At 31.2% G+C, this 19,102-nt stretch overlaps 2 long non-coding RNA genes and 1 pseudogene across 3 annotated transcripts; 2 read left to right on the top strand and 1 right to left on the bottom strand.

The window, feature by feature from the left end:
• Positions 1-287: 287 nt before the first annotated feature.
• On the bottom strand, positions 288-1,066 carry LOC144571051 (uncharacterized). The gene is made up of 2 exons (XR_013517272.1): positions 827-1,066; positions 288-516 (listed from the first exon to the last, which is right to left on the bottom strand). It is a non-coding gene; the product is annotated as an uncharacterized LOC144571051 (long non-coding RNA).
• Positions 1,067-8,675: 7,609 nt separating this feature from the next.
• LOC144571008 (putative lipid-binding protein AIR1 pseudogene) lies at positions 8,676-9,401 on the top strand (annotated as a pseudogene). The gene has a single exon (XR_013517229.1). The product of XR_013517229.1 is annotated as a putative lipid-binding protein AIR1 pseudogene (transcript).
• A 5,165-nt stretch (positions 9,402-14,566) lies between these two features.
• Positions 14,567-15,246, top strand: LOC144567461 (uncharacterized). Its single transcript, XR_013515416.1, has 3 exons — positions 14,567-14,775; positions 14,944-15,063; positions 15,153-15,246. It is a non-coding gene; the product is annotated as an uncharacterized LOC144567461 (long non-coding RNA).
• Positions 15,247-19,102: the final 3,856 nt, after the last annotated feature.

Raw genomic sequence — 19,102 nt, 5'->3', positions numbered from 1 at the left:
GCCTTTTTGTATGTAATTTGTTTGATGAATATGAAAGAGAATTTGTTTCAGACCAGGATGTCTATAATTACAAGCAAGATGAAACCATGCGCACATAGAAACAACATTCTTTAAAATACCATGTTCAGCTCCTATTATTATTCATCATTAACAAGAAACTCCAACATAAAAAAAAAAAAATTAATAGCAGCATTGAGAAAATTCATATAACAACACACATTTAGCATTCAGTTACTACATTGGAGTATAATGTTGCACACAAAATTAAACAAAAAGGTTACCCAAAAAAAAAAGCAACACTGCTATGCAATATATACAAGTATGCAAAAAGACCTGATAGTCTTACAAGATGAATCATAGCAGAATTTAAACATACATGACCTTCTTACCAGAATTGAATTTGTACAAGAGAATGATACCATAAGTGAAATTTTATAAACAAAAAAAAAAAAAATCAGAGAAAAATGCTTCAAGTATTATCATCTTCATCTTGTCCACTACAATAGCCTTGTTTCCCTGCAGTATTTTTAATTGAGATCATAAACAACACAGCTTTGCTAGACAAAGCATCAAGAATTAACAATATATAAATTGCAAAAATAAAATAATACAATAAACTATATCAAAATATCTAAACAGAGGTTGAGATTACCTCGATAATGCCAGATTGAAGATAAAAGAACTTCACAATTTATAAATTCATCAATTAATCTAAGTGCACTTCAATTAGGCCAACTGTACAATGAAATTAGGACAGCTACGGACAAGTTCAAAAATTCTGAACAATAAAGGAAGAGATCCACAAATGAGAGATAAAGGAGTGCACCTTACCTGTATTGACAAGTTCTCACACGCCGGCTTGGATCGAAGGAGGGGTAGTGATGCACCGAACAACTCCTGATCAGAGAGAGAGAGAAGGCGCGACATGGAGAAACTGAGAGAGCGAAGTGGTGGCAATGCGTCGGAAAGAAGATCGACGGGGATCTGAGAGAGGGAGCGTGACGGGGTTTTAAGAGCGGGAGTCGATAGAGAGGGAAAGAGGCGCGCAGCTGAGGTGAGTGGGAGAAACGAGAGGCACAGAGCAAAACCCTAGTGGGTACTGAGAATGGGGGTACACGGGGAGGAGAAATTAGATTAACGGAGGGTTTTTAGAAGCGTTTCTTTTCGTCTCCGTTAAATTCATCTGATCCAGCGCTTCATCATGTGTGCGAAAGTTAAAGCCCATCCAATGGTAGAAAATACAGTAGCATATATGAAACTTAGCTACCCGTAGCATGCTAGCCAATTCCATATGAGGAGGGTTCAAATGCCTCCATGTTTTTGTGCCTCCATCTTTCTCCATCATTTTCAAAGTTCAAACAGTCGATCCAAACCGCTCAATCTAACCTCCATACTAAAATATGTTTGGAGACCAAATTTTATATTTTTAGGAATTTTTTTTACTATTTTTTTAGATAGGTACAAAAATACTGTTTTTAGATGGTTCAGATTTACTGTTTTTAGTATGGAGGTTAGGTTGAGCGGTTCGGATCGACTGTTTAAACTTTGAAAATGATAGAGAGAGATGGAGACACAAAAACATGGAGGCATTTGAACCCTCCTCATTCCATATATATAGAGAGAGAGAGAGATGGGCTATGGTGCATTGCAATGCATGAAAGAGTTTGTACATTGGACCATAAATCTAAATTTCAAAATTCAAATGGCCGATCGAAACCGTTCATCTTGTTCTCCATATTAATATGTTCTTGGAGACCATTCTGAATTTTTTTACTATTTATTAAGTATTGGATCAGCTGTTTTCAAAGTGGCTTAATAAATAGTAAAAAAATTCAGAAAAATGTAAAATTTGGTCTCCAAGCACAATTTAATATGGAGAACAACTTGAACGGTTCGGATTGACGTTTTGAATTTTGAAAATTGAAAAACGAATTGGTAGCACCAAAGCTCAGGAACTATCACTTTGATCTTAGCCAACCTCTATATATGTCATATATATCTAGAATCTAAAAGAAAAGATTTTAGTTGTTTGTTGTGTATGTATAACAATTATATATAGAGAGAGATATATAAAAGAGAAAGGAAAAAAGAAGTACCTTATTTTCGAGGTGGCATTTTTCGACAACGACCGAGTCAGGAGCCGATTTGAGCTTCATGTACTCTTCCTTGAGCTGCTTGCTCTTGTGCCTTGCACGGCGGTTCTAAAACCAGACGTCAACCTGCTTTGGGTTGAGCCCGAGTTCGATTGCAAGGCTCACCTTGCGGCCCGTCTCCACCTTACGTTCCTTCTTAAAACTCATCTCAAGAAATTTCACTTGCTCGTCAGTCAGCCTCCGCTTCTTCATCTCCAATTCCGAGTTGGTACTCGAACCAAAAGTCCCACCCAGCAAGTGTATGCTACGACAACAAAGAAAATAAAAAACATTAAGTTCTACCAAGCAAGATTCTTCTAAATTTGAACTTGTGAAAGCATCGAAAAAACACAAGTCATGTGCCAACAATCAAGCCCCTCAAGTCCATAAACCGGAGAATGAAAATGAAGATCGTAATCTGACCTTTGAAAATAACGTTGCTACTATGCTTAATTTAAATGATTTTCCTACTTTTTGAAATTTTAGTTATATTGTTAGAATAATATTAAATTGTTCATCAAACACCTATTATAATTTATATTGTAGGAGTAATAATTTTTATTTTAGATTGTACTTTTTAAATTTTTGTTATGTTTGATTCCTTGATTTGTTAATTTTATAGTTTAAATTTGTATGGATCTTAATAAATATTAATTAATCCTATTATAATTGAAGAAATCTTCTATGTTATGAAAGTATAGTATGCATTTATATATAATGGTTTGATTCTCATTTTTTTTTTATTTGAATTACATCCAGAAATTATTATTATTTTACTTGTTTAAACATTTATTTTTTATCCGTAGATACTGTTTAGAAAATAACATCTGTACAAGCTATAGCTATTAAATAAAATAATGACTTTTATAGAAATATCACTCCTTGTTTAAAATATATTACATAACCAATTATTATTATAATTAATGCTGACATATTTGAGATAACTTTCTAATTTGAAAGATTTAAAAATTATGCCCTATTATTTCCTTATTGAAAATGGACAATTTGATAAAAAAAAAAATATCTTCTCACACTTCAGATCTGAAAACTAAAAAGCTAGCTGTTAAAATCGGTACCCATTTTCTGTGCTCTCGTGAACTAATATATTAATCCATCATTCCTTCATTGACCATATATCATTCCTTGACCGATTGGTACAAATATATATATTCCGATGCAAAAGACAAAAACGAAGATCCTGAATTCCAAATATATGGGCTCAAAGCTGTAACTAACAATCATTAATTTGAGTAATCTTAATTTTGGTTCGTGGGAATATTAATTAATTCTTACGCCACGCCCAATTCTACGTTAATTCCTTGTGCTAACATAATTAATTATGTTATCAACAAAGGTAATTAATACGCGCAACAGCTAGCTAGCTAGCCTCATAGTCATATATCTCCATTCTATTATTAAGCACGTTGGGTGTCCGATCCGTCAACAGCTACGATTGAAAAATGAAAATTCGAATTTGATTTCAACTCTCAAATTACATAATTTGTCTTCTTTTGATTAAATGCATCTGTTTTATGTATAGAAGTCTAAATTTAATTAAAAACATGCTCATCACATGTGCTGCCACACGATACGTTACAATTAAAATTGAACAAACTCTGAAATTTAGCGACATATTTATCTGTTTCCTTATTTCTTTGTTTCCATATTTCTCCTCTTCTATTAAGAAGACTCCACCTTCCATTTTTTTTATTTATTTGTTTCCTTACTTTTTTGTATCTATACGGATCACAATGGAAATCAAATTATTTTTTTATTTCCTTATTTCTCTTTCTTTGTTTCTATACATATTATTCTGGGCAATTAAGAATATATTTCCAATATATAATATATCAATGTGTGTGTGTGTGTATTCTAAATTGGAAACAAAGAAGAATATAAATTGGAACGTGTGTGTGAATATATATTTATCTTATAATGTGTGTGTGTGTGTGAATATATCCTATACATACACGATAACACTTTTTATTTATATTTTTTGATATCATATTATATATCGATATTGAATTGTTGTACGATATTTGATATTAGATTCGAATCGATCTATTATTTGATATCATTGGTACTTAAAAATAAAGAATCATCACATCATCAAATTGTTATCAGAGATCACGATTAAAGTTAATTAAAAATACAGAAACATATAAATTTCTATTAACATGTGTCTTAATTTTTGAATAATTATTATTTTCATTGATATATTTTTTTCTTATAATATGTCTCCGTTGCAACGCACGGGTATGATACTAGTATATATATATATATATATAGGTCTATTATATACATATCATATATAGACAGGCCGGTCATGGTCATTAATTGGTGCCAGATTATTATCAAACACTCTAATATTTAATCGAAATTAGTTTGTACTTTGTGCATACATATATATTAAGAGGAGGGTTCAAATGCACCCAAATTTTTGTGCATCCAAATGCACTCTATCTTTTAAATTTTTTTTTCTCCGTTTTTAAAGTCCAAATAGTTAATCCGAACCGTTAGATGCGATCTATATATTAAGATGTGCTTGGAGACCAAATTTTACATTTTTTGAAATTTTTTTACTATTTATTAAGCCACTTTGAAAATCGCTGATTTTACATTTTCTGGACCATTGGATCAGCGATTTTCAAAGTAGCTTAATAAATAGTAAACAAATTCCAAAAAATGTAAAATTTGGTCTCCAAGCACATTTTAATATATATATCGCATCTAACGGTTCAGATTAACTATTCAGACTTTAAAAACGGAGAAAAATGATAGGGTGCATTTGGGTGCACAAAAAATTGGGTGCATTTGAACCCTCCTCATATATTAATTATATAGCCCTCAAATTAAGGACCCATTGATGAAATTAATTAGGTGCATGTGAACACCAGAGAAGCACGCAAACCCAACCCTCAGCGGTACTCAGGACAAATGTTTCTTGATTTTTAGGGCTATATATATTAATATACTTTCTTATTAATTATTACTTGTTCAACTGTGGGCTCCTTTAATCTCGAGATTAATTAAGGATAAGGGTGGTAATGGTATATATATATATATATATATATATATATATATATATATATATATATATATATATATATATCCATTCTATTATTATGCACGTTTGGTGTCCGATCCGCCAACGGCTACGATTGAGAGATGAAACTTCGGATTTGATCTCAGCTCTCCAATTATATAATTTGTCTTATTTTGATTAAATGCATCTCTTTTATGTATAGAAGTCTAAATTTAGTTAAAAACATACCCACCACATGTGCCGCCACACGATACGTTACAATTTAAAATGAACAAATTCTGAAATATAGCTATATATTTATTTGTTTCCTTATTCCTTTATTTTCATATTTTTTCCCTCTTCAATTGAGAAAACTCTACCTTTCATTTTCTTATTTATTGTTGTCTTCTTCGTTTCTATATGAATCACAATGGAAATCATTTTTTTTTTAATTTCCTTATTTTTCTTTTTTTTGTTTCTATACATATTGGTGTGGGCAATTTAGAATATATTTCCAATATATAATATATCAATGTGTGTATGTGTGTGTGTATTCTAAATTGAAAACAAAGAAGAATATAAATTGGAACATGTGTGTGAATATATATTTTTCTTATAATATGTGTGTGTGTGTGTGTGTGTATACATCCTATACATACAAACGATAACACTTTTTTATTTATGTTTTTTGATATCATATTATATGTTGATATTAAATTGTTGTATGATATTTAATATTATATTCGAATCGAGCTATTATTTGATATCATATTATATGTTGATATTGAATTGTTGTATGATATTTGATATTAGATTCGAATCGAGCTATTATTTGATATCATTGGCACTTAAAAATAAAGAATCATCACATCATCAAATTGTTATCAGAGATCACGATTAAAGTTAATTAAAAATACATAATCATATAAATTTTCTATTAACATGTGTTTTAATTTTTAGATAATTATTATTTTCATTGATATATTTGTTTCTTATAATATATCTCCGTTGCAACGCACGGATATGATACTAGTGTATACACACGCACATCAAGTACAGCTGTACACACCAAATCACACTGACCTGGGAGTATTAATTTGCTGAATAACCCGATTAGCATACATGGAAGTTACAAAATACAGATCAGACTCTGTTCTTCCATTCGTAAAGCCCGTTGGGCCAAATCATTAAAAGTAAAAGTCCAAACTTAATATGGGCTTAGATGTCTATTCCCAACAAACATAGTTTTATCTTGTCAAGATTGAGGGTCTAAAGTTGGAATTGTTTTGTCTAAACAAACATCAGCTTCTCAAACACTCCACGTCTCCACCGATCGATCTGCATGCTCCAATAATTGGTACGAGGAGGTTCAAATGCCTCCATGTTTTTGTGCCTCCATCTCTCTCTATCATTTTCAAAGTTCAAACAGTCGATCCGAACCGCTCAATCTAACCTCCATACTAAAATATGTTTGGAGATCAAATTTTATATTTTTAGGAATTTTTTTACTATTTGTTTAGATAGATACAAAAATACTGTTTTTAGATGGTTCAGATTTACTGATTTTGTACCTATCTAAAAAAATAGTAAAAAAATTCCTAAAAATATAAAATTTGGTCTCCAAACATATTTTAGTATGGAGGTTAGGTTGAGCGGTTCGGATCGACTGTTTGAACATTGAAAATGATAGAGAGAGATGGAGACATGATGGAGGCACAAAAATATGGAGGCATTTGAACCCTCCTCAATTAATATATATATATATATAAAAGAAGAAAAGGAAGAAATAAAAGGAAGCAAAGAAAGTATATATAGACACTCTGATGTCATACGCTTATGGTCCGAAGCTAGCTCTTAATTTAATTTATAAGCATTGAAGTATTTTCTATAACATATTTGCGAAACTAATAATTAGATACTGATGAGAACGCTGTCAAGTGCTATATATATATATGTGTGTGTGTGTGTGCTTTGGTCCCCATAATTTATTTGGTCTTGTGACAAACACAGATGGGAGTTAATTGTTACTGTCTTCATTTAATAAGATACTATACATGGGGGAATATATATGTATACACCAATTTGCATTCATTTTTCAGAAATATATATTTTGTGAATGTGATGTATGTCATGTCATGAGCCCCACAAATTAATTAAGCCAGACCTATCGAGAATCGAGATGATATTTTCTCTGTACGTAGTCTGTACTCTGTACCATGACAGACAGACATAGAGGTAGAGCAATGGCCACAGTTAGCTCCTTGCATAAACCTCCAAAACCCTAAATTGTCTTCCCCATCCTTTTGCCACCTGAAACCCTTTTTTCCTATATATCACGTCAGTCCACATCGCCTTAATTATCACCTAGCTAGTGTATTAATGGTCGGCCGGGTACGGGTACCCCGGGTATACCCGGGACGGGTACGGTTACGTCTCGGGTACGGGTAGGATGGGTAGGACGGGTATAAGGGTAAGGGTATGTCGGGTATATTTTTCAAAAACCATACCCTATCCGTCCTATACCCGTACCCGTGTACCCTGGACGGGTAGGGCGGGTACGGGTTTTTTTTTTTTTTTGCTGTTTTTTTTTTCTGATTTTTTTGTTTTTGTTTTTTTTTTCCTGTTATTTTTTTTTCTGTTTTTTTGTTTTTTTGTTTTTTTGTTTTTTTGTTTTTTTGTTTTTTTTTTACTTTAAAACAATAAAATATAAATATAAATATAAATAAAAAAACAGAAATTAAAAAACAGAAATTAAAACAGAATTTGAAAAACAGAAATTACAAAACAGAAAATAAAAATAGAATTTAAAAAACAGAAATTAAAAACAGAAATTAAAACACAGAAATTAAAAAACAGAAATTAAAAAACAGAAAATAAAAACAGAATTTTAAAAACAGAAATTAAAAGCAGAAATTAAAACACAAAAATTAAAAAACAGAAATTAAAAAACAGAAATTAAAAAACAGAAATAAAAACAGAATTTTAAAAACAGAAATTAAAAAACAGAAATTAAAAAACAAAAATAAAAACAAAATTTTAAAAACAGAAATTAAAAAACAGAATTTTAAAAGCAGATAGTTAGTTATATTAGAAGTTGATCTGACTGTAATTGAAGAGTCAATATATATTCCGATCCGAGAAATTAATTAAATTTGCACCTTTATAATTATGTTCATATTTTAATTAAATAATGTTTCGTTAGATAATTTTTCAAGTAGGTATGGCATATATTTACTCAGTATCACGCAAAGAAAATCACCTGTGAGTACAAAATTTTCCTTTATCAGGAACGATATTTTTAACCTAATTCATTAATTAGCCACAAAAATATATAAACGAAGAAATCAAAAGTTCTGCTTTTCTCCGGATCAAACCAATTAATTAAAGATCTCTCAATTCTCATGAACGTATGTATAACTTACTAAACCCAGCCTAAATCATCTTAAAAATTAAACCCACCAAATTAATGAGCATTCTTTTTCCTATAAATACCCCCACAGTCCCTTCCCCAAAGCCCACACCAGTAGACACCACTCAAACCTTTAAAAGGCTACAACCACCTTCTAAAAAAAAAATAATGACATCCAAAGGCACACTCGCAGTTGCTCTCTTCCTCTCCCTTAACCTCATATTTTTCTCCCTTGCCACCGCATGTGAATGTAAATGCGGGTCGTGCCCAACCCCTAAACCCAGAACACCAACACCAACACCAACACCAACTCTTAATTCCGGAATACCAACACCAACCCCTACACCGAGAACACCAACACCAACACCAACACCAACACCAACAACGCCGGTTAGTCCAAGCAGTCCTTCATCAAAAGGAAAATGTCCGATAGACGCGCTAAAACTAGGTGTTTGTGCTAATGTGCTCAATGGTCTCATCAACTTAGAGCTCGGGACACCACCTAAAAAGCCTTGCTGCAGTCTAATTAGCGGTCTTGCAGATCTCGAGGCAGCACTCTGTCTTTGCACCGCACTCAGGGCGAATATACTGGGCCTTAACCTCAATGTCCCCATTGATCTGAGCTTGCTTGTGAACTACTGTGGCAAGAGTGTGCCTTCTGGCTTCCAATGCCCTTAACTTCTAAATTATCTGTGCATATATGCATGCATCGTCAAATTTGTGGCATTGAAGAAATATTGCTCAGTGTGTTGTTTATTGTTGTTTTAACTTTTAAGTTTGAGACAATCAGTGGGTTCTGAACACTACATAATTGTGTGTTAATTAATTGAAGTGTTCAATTTTTTTTTTCTTTTCTGTTTCACTGGTTTTGTGGGTTGCATGTACGTGGTTAATTAATGGTTAGTGTCTATTAAGTTCTAAAATATATTTGCTAGGTGCAAAGGATCCTTTCAATAAATTATAGTTTTCATTATACATAGATCGTTCAATCAATGTCGACCATCCTCCTTTCCACCTTGAACTTTTTATTTCTTATATAGAACAAATTATTTTTTTATTTTATTTAATTTTTTAATTATGAATAGTGAGATCTCTGAAATACCTCTAGCTAGTAGGTGTTCTGTTATATATATGAACTGCAAATGCTTCATTTTTATATTGTTCTTGATTCAGATTCACTGAAAATTTAGTGAATCGTTAAAAATTTAAAATAACACAAATAAATAAACAGAAAGCATTAAGCCTGTTGGAAGGGACGACTTGATCTATACATACCTAGTGTATATCGGCACAAGTAATAATTAATATAAAACCTTACGATATTAATGAAATGCAAGTAAAGATACATATATATTTTTTAAAATTTTCTTTTGGTGAAAACCATATATATGGACATCATCATCAAATCATGCATGCATAGTGACCTTTAAACTTAACTATGTTCAAGCGCAATTCTTAATATATTTGCAATAGCAATTAACAATCTATATAATGATCTACACCTAGAATTAGCTGAAAAGCAACATTCCCTCCTTTTGAGTGTTTAAACATCACAACTTCCAATTTTATTTTTTAAGAGTATCCGTATTCCGTAATAATACTGCCACTCATATATCTATATATAGATATAATTGGGTTTGAGCATAAGTACATGGGGGGAAATAAATGTGTGTTAACTTCTGAATATATTAATTAGTGCCTTTAAAGTTTACCCTGAAAAAGGTCATTAATTCTAGTGTGTACATCTAAGTTTTACGGTGTAATTAACATGGCTTAGCATTTAATGATTACATTTTAATCTTGAAACATATAATACTTTCAGGAAATAAAATATTTTCGTCGGTTTATATATTAATTAGAAGATGAAAGAAATTAAAATTGTCTGCGTTGGATATATAATATATAGACAAAAAGAATTAGCTGATATATTATGGATATCAAAAGACTTCATATTAGCTAGTTAATAAATTGGGAAAATTTCAAGTGTACCCATTCAAACTTTCAAATTAAAATAGCCATTTTTTTTCATGAATACATTATAATATCCAATATTCCTATATAAACTAAAATTTCTTTCTTCTATCACCTTTCATTTATTTTATATTTGATTTAATTATTTTGAAAATTGTATTGACTAATTTATTCTTTTATTAAAATGGAGGTGTCCATTAAATTTCTAACAGTGATCGAATAAGAGACTTCATGATCTTTCTTCCAGTGCTATTCGAGCTAAATATTCATCATCACCTTCTTTCACTTCTATATATGGAGTACGTCTGCCTTCAATCATGGCGGTGATCATTAATTACATTATTGTACTGCACATATAATTAATTACCTACTACTAACCTCAGTTTTCAATTTTATTGAGGCGCGTCGGTTAGGAGGGACCAAATTTACTGCGGCCGCGTGGCTCAATGCCACATTAGTTTCCTTTTTCATTTTTTATTTATTTTTAAATTCAAATTGTAAAATGTAAATAAATGCGGTCAAATTCATAACTGAAGAAATAAAATAGAAATAGAAATAAAGTTAATGAAATATATGATGTAAGAAATCAAACAGAAATAAAATGTCTTATAATATTTCATTTTTTTAACAATTAATTATATTTGTTCAGAGGAAAAAAACTTCATTTTTATATAATATATTCAATATTAAAAACAATTTTGTTTTAAACATAAATAATGATGACCTGATATTTTCGGAATATTACAGAGTTAGTGAACTCTAATCAACGTCTTTTTTTATTTATGAAAAGCAAGTATGGAATCATGTTAAGTGTTAATTCAAAAAAAAAAAAAATACCACCATATCTTTTCTTGATAAAAAATTATAATGCTTGGAGCTTTACTTGGTTGTCCTTTGGAAGAACGCAATGAACTAATCATGAGTATGATATCTACTTAGTTATCTATTTTAATGTGTCACTCAGCATTGGATTACTATATTATTAGTGTTAAAATATATTAAACAAGATGTAGTTGATCATCAATTTTGTTCTTTATTTTAGTAAAAGGATGCTTTAATGTTGATTATTGGAATGTTGAGATAATAGCAATTTTATTTTAATGAATCTATTTAATTTTTTACATTATTTAATAATTTATTTTAATTATATAATTGTGTTTTTGAGATTGTAGTACATGTTCGGTGAGTCTCCTTTAGCCTCCTTTAACCTCCTTTACGCTTTAATTCTGCCGAACGCTTCCTCCTCAGCTAGGATTAAAGCATCTCCTTTGGATCAAATCTTAATCCGCCTCAATAGCTTCCTTAAGAATCAAGCTCCTTTAAGACCTCCTTTAGAGCCTTTTTGAGTTGTTTTTAGACGTTTCTACCCTCATCCGTACCTTTCCTTAAGGAGCCATCTCTGTCATTCTTATTTTTCTATTCTTTTTCTTCACTTCAGACAGCACAAATCCCTAGGCACAGAGACAAAAAGCACCTTCTCTTTTCCGACCTAAATCACCGGTTTTACGGCAGTCGTATCGCAAATCCGATGTCACCAACAACTTCCTCTTGAAATGCACTCTCTATTGACATCTATTTTACTGTGTATTTCTTCCTTGAGATGGCCTCTCCGGTGACATCTCTTCCTGCGAGTGCTTAAACTCCGGGCCACCTATCTGACCACATCTCTTCCTGCGACACCTCTTTCTTGTACACGTTCTTCCTTTCTGGCGCTTCTACTGCGCGTACTGAACCATCAAGAGTGGTGCTCATTTTTTGAAATCTGATATTTTTTTATTGCTCGTTTCTTCTGAATTTGGAACAATATTGATTAATTTACTATTTTTCACTGTGATTTATTTTGTTATTTTATTGAAGAATTTTGCTGGTATTTCACATTGATTAAGAGAACGTGGGAAGGATTGATCTTTTACTATTTTTTTGTAGGTACTGATCTTTTTGTGGTGAAGGACCCAAATATAAAATTGCTGGTTGTTTTTTTTATTAACTAGCATCATAATATTTACATTTTTGTGTTAGAGATGGGAACAATTTGTTACTAGTTCTTTTCTTCAGTTCTTGACTTAGTTCATGCACAAGGATTATTATCTAATAAGTCTTGAATCTGTCTTGGATTAGTTCAAAGCAAAACATCAAAAAGATCAGCACTTAGTTCTTCTTCAATAATTGTTATTATCTGTTCTCAACTCATGCATGCAATCTTGAGTTATCAGCGTTAATCTAGATAATTTGATTTTAAAGCCTTTGACTTGTACCGTTCGGTACCAATTGAGAGTGTGAATTGATATATAACAACATGAGAGAGGGAGGGGTAATTTGGTATTTACATACTATAACACAAATTATTCACAATAAGTCTTCATTTTTAATCCTATCATCTCACACAACAAGAATGAGACACCTTTCGCGAGGATAAAAAAGTGACTTTTTGCGACGGACTACTCTCATTCTTCAGCTTTTTCTTTTTGCGACGGTACTTTTCGCGAGGGAGTACCGTCATAAATTTGTTTTTTCTCTCGCAAAAAGTATCTACATTGTTGTAGTGTCACCGAACATATCCTCCTTAGCAAGGATTAAATTTTTAATCTCCCACCCCTTAAGGAGGGCTGCCGAACATGCCCGTAAAGAGTAACAGTCAAATATATATAGAAAAGAAAATATTTGATTAGCCTTCTATAATTTTAATTAACGAACAAAAAAGTAAAACAGGAAGCAAACTTAAATTTTTTTTCTCTATGATGCATTAAGCTTTCAAATATAAAGAGGTTAAATATGTTAATATTTCTTTCTATTCTATTCTATTCCATTCCATTATATTATTCACATTTCCTCTTTTCATCTACTGAACCCTAAACTTTCGTTCATAGAAAAGGAGAGCATTCTGTATAGTCTGTTCGAACGGTTAATTTCCCAATCGTCTGAATGGATCGTGACAAAACCCTAGATCTAATCTTCCTATAAATAGAGGATCCCCCATTTTAGATCCTCTCTCTTGAGCTACCCCAAACTTCTAAAAATGCAAATTTTCTGTGGTTGAGACTCTCCATTGTTGAGTGAATTTATTGTTGGCTTGTGACATAATTTTTTTGTCTGTTTGACTAAATTTGCAAAACATATATTTATTGAATTTAACAACCCAACACTATTTTATTAAATTGTATTTAAATGTCAATATTTTTTATAAAAATATTTAATTTTACAATTTTTCATTTCCTTGCTAATATTTTATCCATCTGATTTTTTATTTATTTATTATGATAGGGTGACTCATATTTTTCCATGCTCTTTTAGTCTTTTTAGTTAATTATTTAAAAGTGAACCAATGTTAATTTGTATAACTCTGAAATATATTAATATAGTTAAGAGTCCTATTTTTAATTATTTAGTTTACAAATTTGATAAAATTATATTTTGTCTAAATTTTACATGGCTAAGATTTTTTTTATAAAATTATCACTCTTAATATTTAAGTTATTTATAAATAGGTATCACTTTTTTTCACTGTCAACAACAATTCTAGTTTCTTTGAAGAAAAATTGAGAGAATTATATATATATACTCTCAATAAACAAAAATCCTAATTAGGGGCAACACCAAACACCAATCAGATAGATCATAGAACTAAGAGAAAAAGTTTCCATCCACTGTGTTTTGTCCACGGTTTTTCCACAATCTACTCTCTAACGCATTTTAACTATAAAACTCTAACGACCTAACGATTTTTCACGGTTGTCAGTCCCCACCAATACGATTTCCTTAAATAAACTTCCTTCTTCACCAGCGTTAATTCTTTTTTACAAATTTTCGATCTCTCATCGGATTCTTTTCTCTCCTGATCTCTCTCCTCGTTCTCTTCTCTCACCATAATTATGATTCTTATGGATTCATATTTGATCTCGTCCCATTTATACACTAGCTTTCGCCCCGTTTCTTTTGCATTTAGATCTGATCTCTCGCTCCAGTTCGTACCAAGATCGCGTCGACAATGACGAGGAGGGCATGCGGTGGGCTGCCATCGAGTGGCTTCCCACCATCACCCGGGCCTACCGTGGCCTCCTCAGGACGATAGAAGCTGCTGGATGTGGTGGTGGTGGTAGCTGTCCAGTTGAGGGTTCATTTGCTGAGGTGGATGTGGTCAGATTGACGCGTGGGGACCGCACTAGTCTCATTGACCGTTTGTTGGGAGATTCTGAGGATGCTGAGAATTTATTTCACATAATTCACCACAGATTTGATGCGTCAGTTTCATTCCTTTCCTTAATTTCCATCCTCTTCATCTCTTCACCTCCCCTACCCTACAAAAGCAAATGTGCACCTGGACATTTCTTCTTTAGTTTGAATTTTAGCATATTGCTTAGCTTACTAATTTGTTTCCTGCTTTTCTTATCCATTGTATGAGCCTGCAGCGTTCAGCTTGAATTTTCAAAGATTGAAGTGAGATTTAAGGGCCTAAAAGTAGATGAATACGTCCATGTTGGCAGCCGGGCATTACCTTCAATTCCAATTTCATTTGCAACATGACCGAGGTAATTTCATCAACCCCAATTTATCTTTTGTAATTTAAGTCACCTCTTATGTTCAGTATAATTTTGAAAAAACTATCTGTTTTTTCAAGGCTTTTCTGAGGTATTTGAGATTATTCACTGGAAGAAGAACAAAACTACCAATTTTGGATGACATCAGCGGCATAATCCGACCATCTAGATGTTACTCAATTAACCATTTTTTTTGTTAAACTTTGGTCAACAAACATAACATGTTAGGCTTTATGTGATACTAAATTTTACAATTCTTACGGAATGACACTATTGTTAGGGCCCCCAAGCTCCGGCAAGACAACCTTGCTCTGAATGTTGAATGATATAATTAGGTTTGCTATTTTGTAGTGAATATTATGATTTGTGTTGAACAGATGCTGTGTGTGATGAATATTATGGTTTTGTTGAAGAGATGATGGATGTATGTATAGATTTAGAAATTTTACAATATACATGGAATTGATTTATAGTTTCGATTTAAGAATTTTACAGTATTGATTGTTTGTAAGTTGTATGTTTTGTTTTTATAGTTTAAGTTGAAATTTTGTATTTTTAACATTTTATTTTATTCTATTCATATGCTTATTTTACATTATTAAAATTTCATAGTTTTTACGTTTTATTTTCACATTTTAAATTCACAATTTTATAGTATTAAAAATTTATATTTTTTAAATTGTATTTAATCGTTTTCATCTGCTAATTTTAAATTGTTGTAAATTTATATTTTTACTTTTTATTTTCATAGTTTAAGTTTACAATTTTACAGTATTGAAAATTGACATTTTTAAAATTTTATTTAATATGCTAATTTTACAATTTTGGAATTTTATAGTTTTTACCTTTTGATTTCATAGTTTAACTTGATATTTTTACAGTATTGAAAATTGATATTTTTAACATTTTATTTTATCGTTTTCATCTGTGAATTTTGCATGTCTGTAATGTTATAGTTTTGTACATTTTATTTTTATAGTTAAAGTTATCAATTTTACAGTATTCATTATTTTGATGATTTATTTGTGTGTTCATTAAATCGAGAAAAAAGAATAAAAAAAATTAATCGGAAAATTTAATTTTGTCTTTTTATCACGTTTTTTTTTGTCAAAATAACTGCTAATAACTAACACTAACTGCCAATAACTTCATATAACTGCAATTTTTGAAAGTACAGTTTCAAAGTATATTTTTTTTGTCATGTTGTGCAAGTTGCAATCTGTTTCTAACTATCATGGGACCACTTCAAATAGTTGATAGATGTTTTGTGATTAAATGTTATATTTTATGTGATATATTATATAATTATACAGTATGTAGAAGTAGTTTTACAGTATTCGCGCAAGTCAAATCTGTGGACAAATAGTGGACAAAAATATGTAAACAATTAGACGCTTCCTAGAACTAATGTCTAATGTTCTAGTGGAGTTTAAAAACGATTCATTTAATTAAGTAGTTTTTTTTTATTGGGAGACTCCATGTGAGCCCAGCTCATTACATAAAGTCGGTAAAAGTGTCAGTTACTATCTGCGGCCTTTTAGGCCCAATTATCCAAGTTTAGCTTAGTTAAAAAGTTTAAAACATTTTGTTGGTTGATTTAGCCACTCAGTACATTGGTAAATTAAAATTTTGCAAAACTGAATTATATTATGATTCTTGGCCTCAATTTGGGTTTAGAGTTTTGGATATATATATATAATATATTGGATCAAGGAATGGTTTGTCTGTCTTTTCTGGAACAACAACTTTTCGTTTCCCTAGCAACTAAATACCAGTTCCTCCACTATTTAATATTGTTTCATTGTTTTCAAATTTAACTAAAATTACTGCTATCTCTCGATTGGAAATTAAATTAAGAACGGTAGCTGTACTAATATAAATGATTTCGCAAAGAGAGACACACACACACATATATATATAGATGGGCTATGGTGCATTGCAATGCATAGGCATCCTTGTTCATTGGACTATAAATCGCCGATCCGGTGATCCAGAAATTTTTATTGTTTTTTACTGCTCACTCAGATTTTCTGATTTTTAAAGTGGCTTAATAAATAGTAAAAAAATTCCAAAAAAATATAAAATTTGGTCTCCAAGTACGTATTAATATGGAGAACAAGATGAACGGTTTGGATTGGTCATATGAACTTTGAATCGGTGATTTATGGTCCAATGCACAAGGATGCCTATGCATTGCAATGCACCATAACCCATCTGTGTGTGTGTGTATAGCTACAGTGAGTTGCGAAGTAAAACACGTTTCTACTTCACGCCGTATTTTCATTTTGAAAGTCCAAACGACTGATCCGAACCGTTAGATGTAATCTCCATATTGAAATGTGCTTGGAGACCAAATTTTACATTTTTTGGAAATTTTGTACTATTTATTAAGCAATTTTGAAAACTGTTGTTTTGCTGTAAACAGTAAAAATTTCTGGACCACTGGATCAACGATTTTCAAAATTGCTTAATAAATAGTAAAAAAAATTCAAAAAAAAATGTAAAATTTAGTCTCCAAGCACATTTCAATATGGAGATCATGTCGAGCAGTTCGGATTGGTCGTTTGGATTTTCAAATCGCAAAATATGAGTGTGAAGTAAAATAGTCCCTTTACTTCGCAACTCACCGTAGCCCATCTCATATATATATATATATATATATATATATATCATCGATCCGACACTACTATATACTTATGATTGTCACTTAAAAGTCCGTCTTAATTCCTTGTTATTTATATATGTCTGGAACTGTACAGTGAGCTTAATTTTGCTTAGTAATGAATGCCTAATCATAAACTGGTTTGGCATTGAACTTGTTAATTGTTTAACTATAATGTTCTAGGCAAGTAGCAATTTTTGTTATATTATTTTCTTGCAAGCTTTCGAGTTAAGGGAGAATTTAATTTTTTTTTTCTCTTCTTTTTCCTAATTCTAGTATAGAGCTAAGAGCCTTTTCATTTTTCCTCTACTGCGGAAAAACAAGAGTGTGAATCAATAAATTAAATTATTGTATAAAATAAATCTCAATTGTTTTTTTTATGGTTGAAATTGGATAATAACTCATGTTTCTTCACTTCATCAACATAATAATCGTTACCTGGCAATATTATTTAGTTACTGTTTCTCTTAACACTTCTGGATATGTAAATAAAATTTTCAATTGCTTTAAACTTTTATATTGCATTTTTTAACTACGCATGTGAAGAGGGATGTTACAGACAAAGGTTGTTATTTATTTTTTGAACTCCTGTTGTATATTAATTGCATGTACGGCATCTTTCTGCATATGCACTTTATATATCTTTGGTAATTTAATTAACCAAAAAAAAACGAAATCAAATCATTTTGTTTGGATCAGTTTGTGTTCATTTGGGTAATGTTTTTCGGTTGATTTGGTTATATTCTTTCCAAACGAAATAGAACATTAGTTTCACTATATTAGTTTGGTTTTAATCGGCCATTTACACAAAGAGAGGACTAGTCTTGCTTGCACAAAGCAATGCAATTCTATCTGAAAATACAAAACATCTAAAACAGATTGATAACTGGCACATATATTATGTGCTTTGATCAGGTGATCTAAATTGCAAAACATTTTTTACAGCAATGAACCGCTAAATAAGCGTGGAAACTGATAAGGCATATAGGTGATTTTATTAATTAACCAAAACCCTAGAAAGCTTACAGAAAATTACCAAACTCAGCTACAAAATTACAATTTACGGATCGATACAGAAACTAAACCGGAGCTCTTTACTCTTGAAACGCTCCCTCATAACAGTTTGCAAAGTGTCTAGATCACAAAATTAATAACAACTCAATTTATCAGCACATAAATCTTTCTGTATTTTCTAAGTATAAGGCTAATTTGGGTCTTATATGCTAGCTACAACCTACCTGTTGTTAACTGATGGTGCTAGATGTGCACTTGGGTAATCCATCTCTACTAAGCTTGAATTGTCTATGTTCTTACTAGGGTTTACTTGTTCTTCATTCCACTTGGTTCCAACTAACAAAGATCGCACTT

The sequence above is a fragment of the Carex rostrata genome, chromosome 2 (assembly GCF_964058835.1).
Source record: "Carex rostrata chromosome 2, lpCarRost1.2, whole genome shotgun sequence".
Taxonomy (NCBI): domain Eukaryota; kingdom Viridiplantae; phylum Streptophyta; class Magnoliopsida; order Poales; family Cyperaceae; genus Carex; species Carex rostrata.
This window is presented reverse-complemented; position numbering and strand designations above follow the sequence as displayed.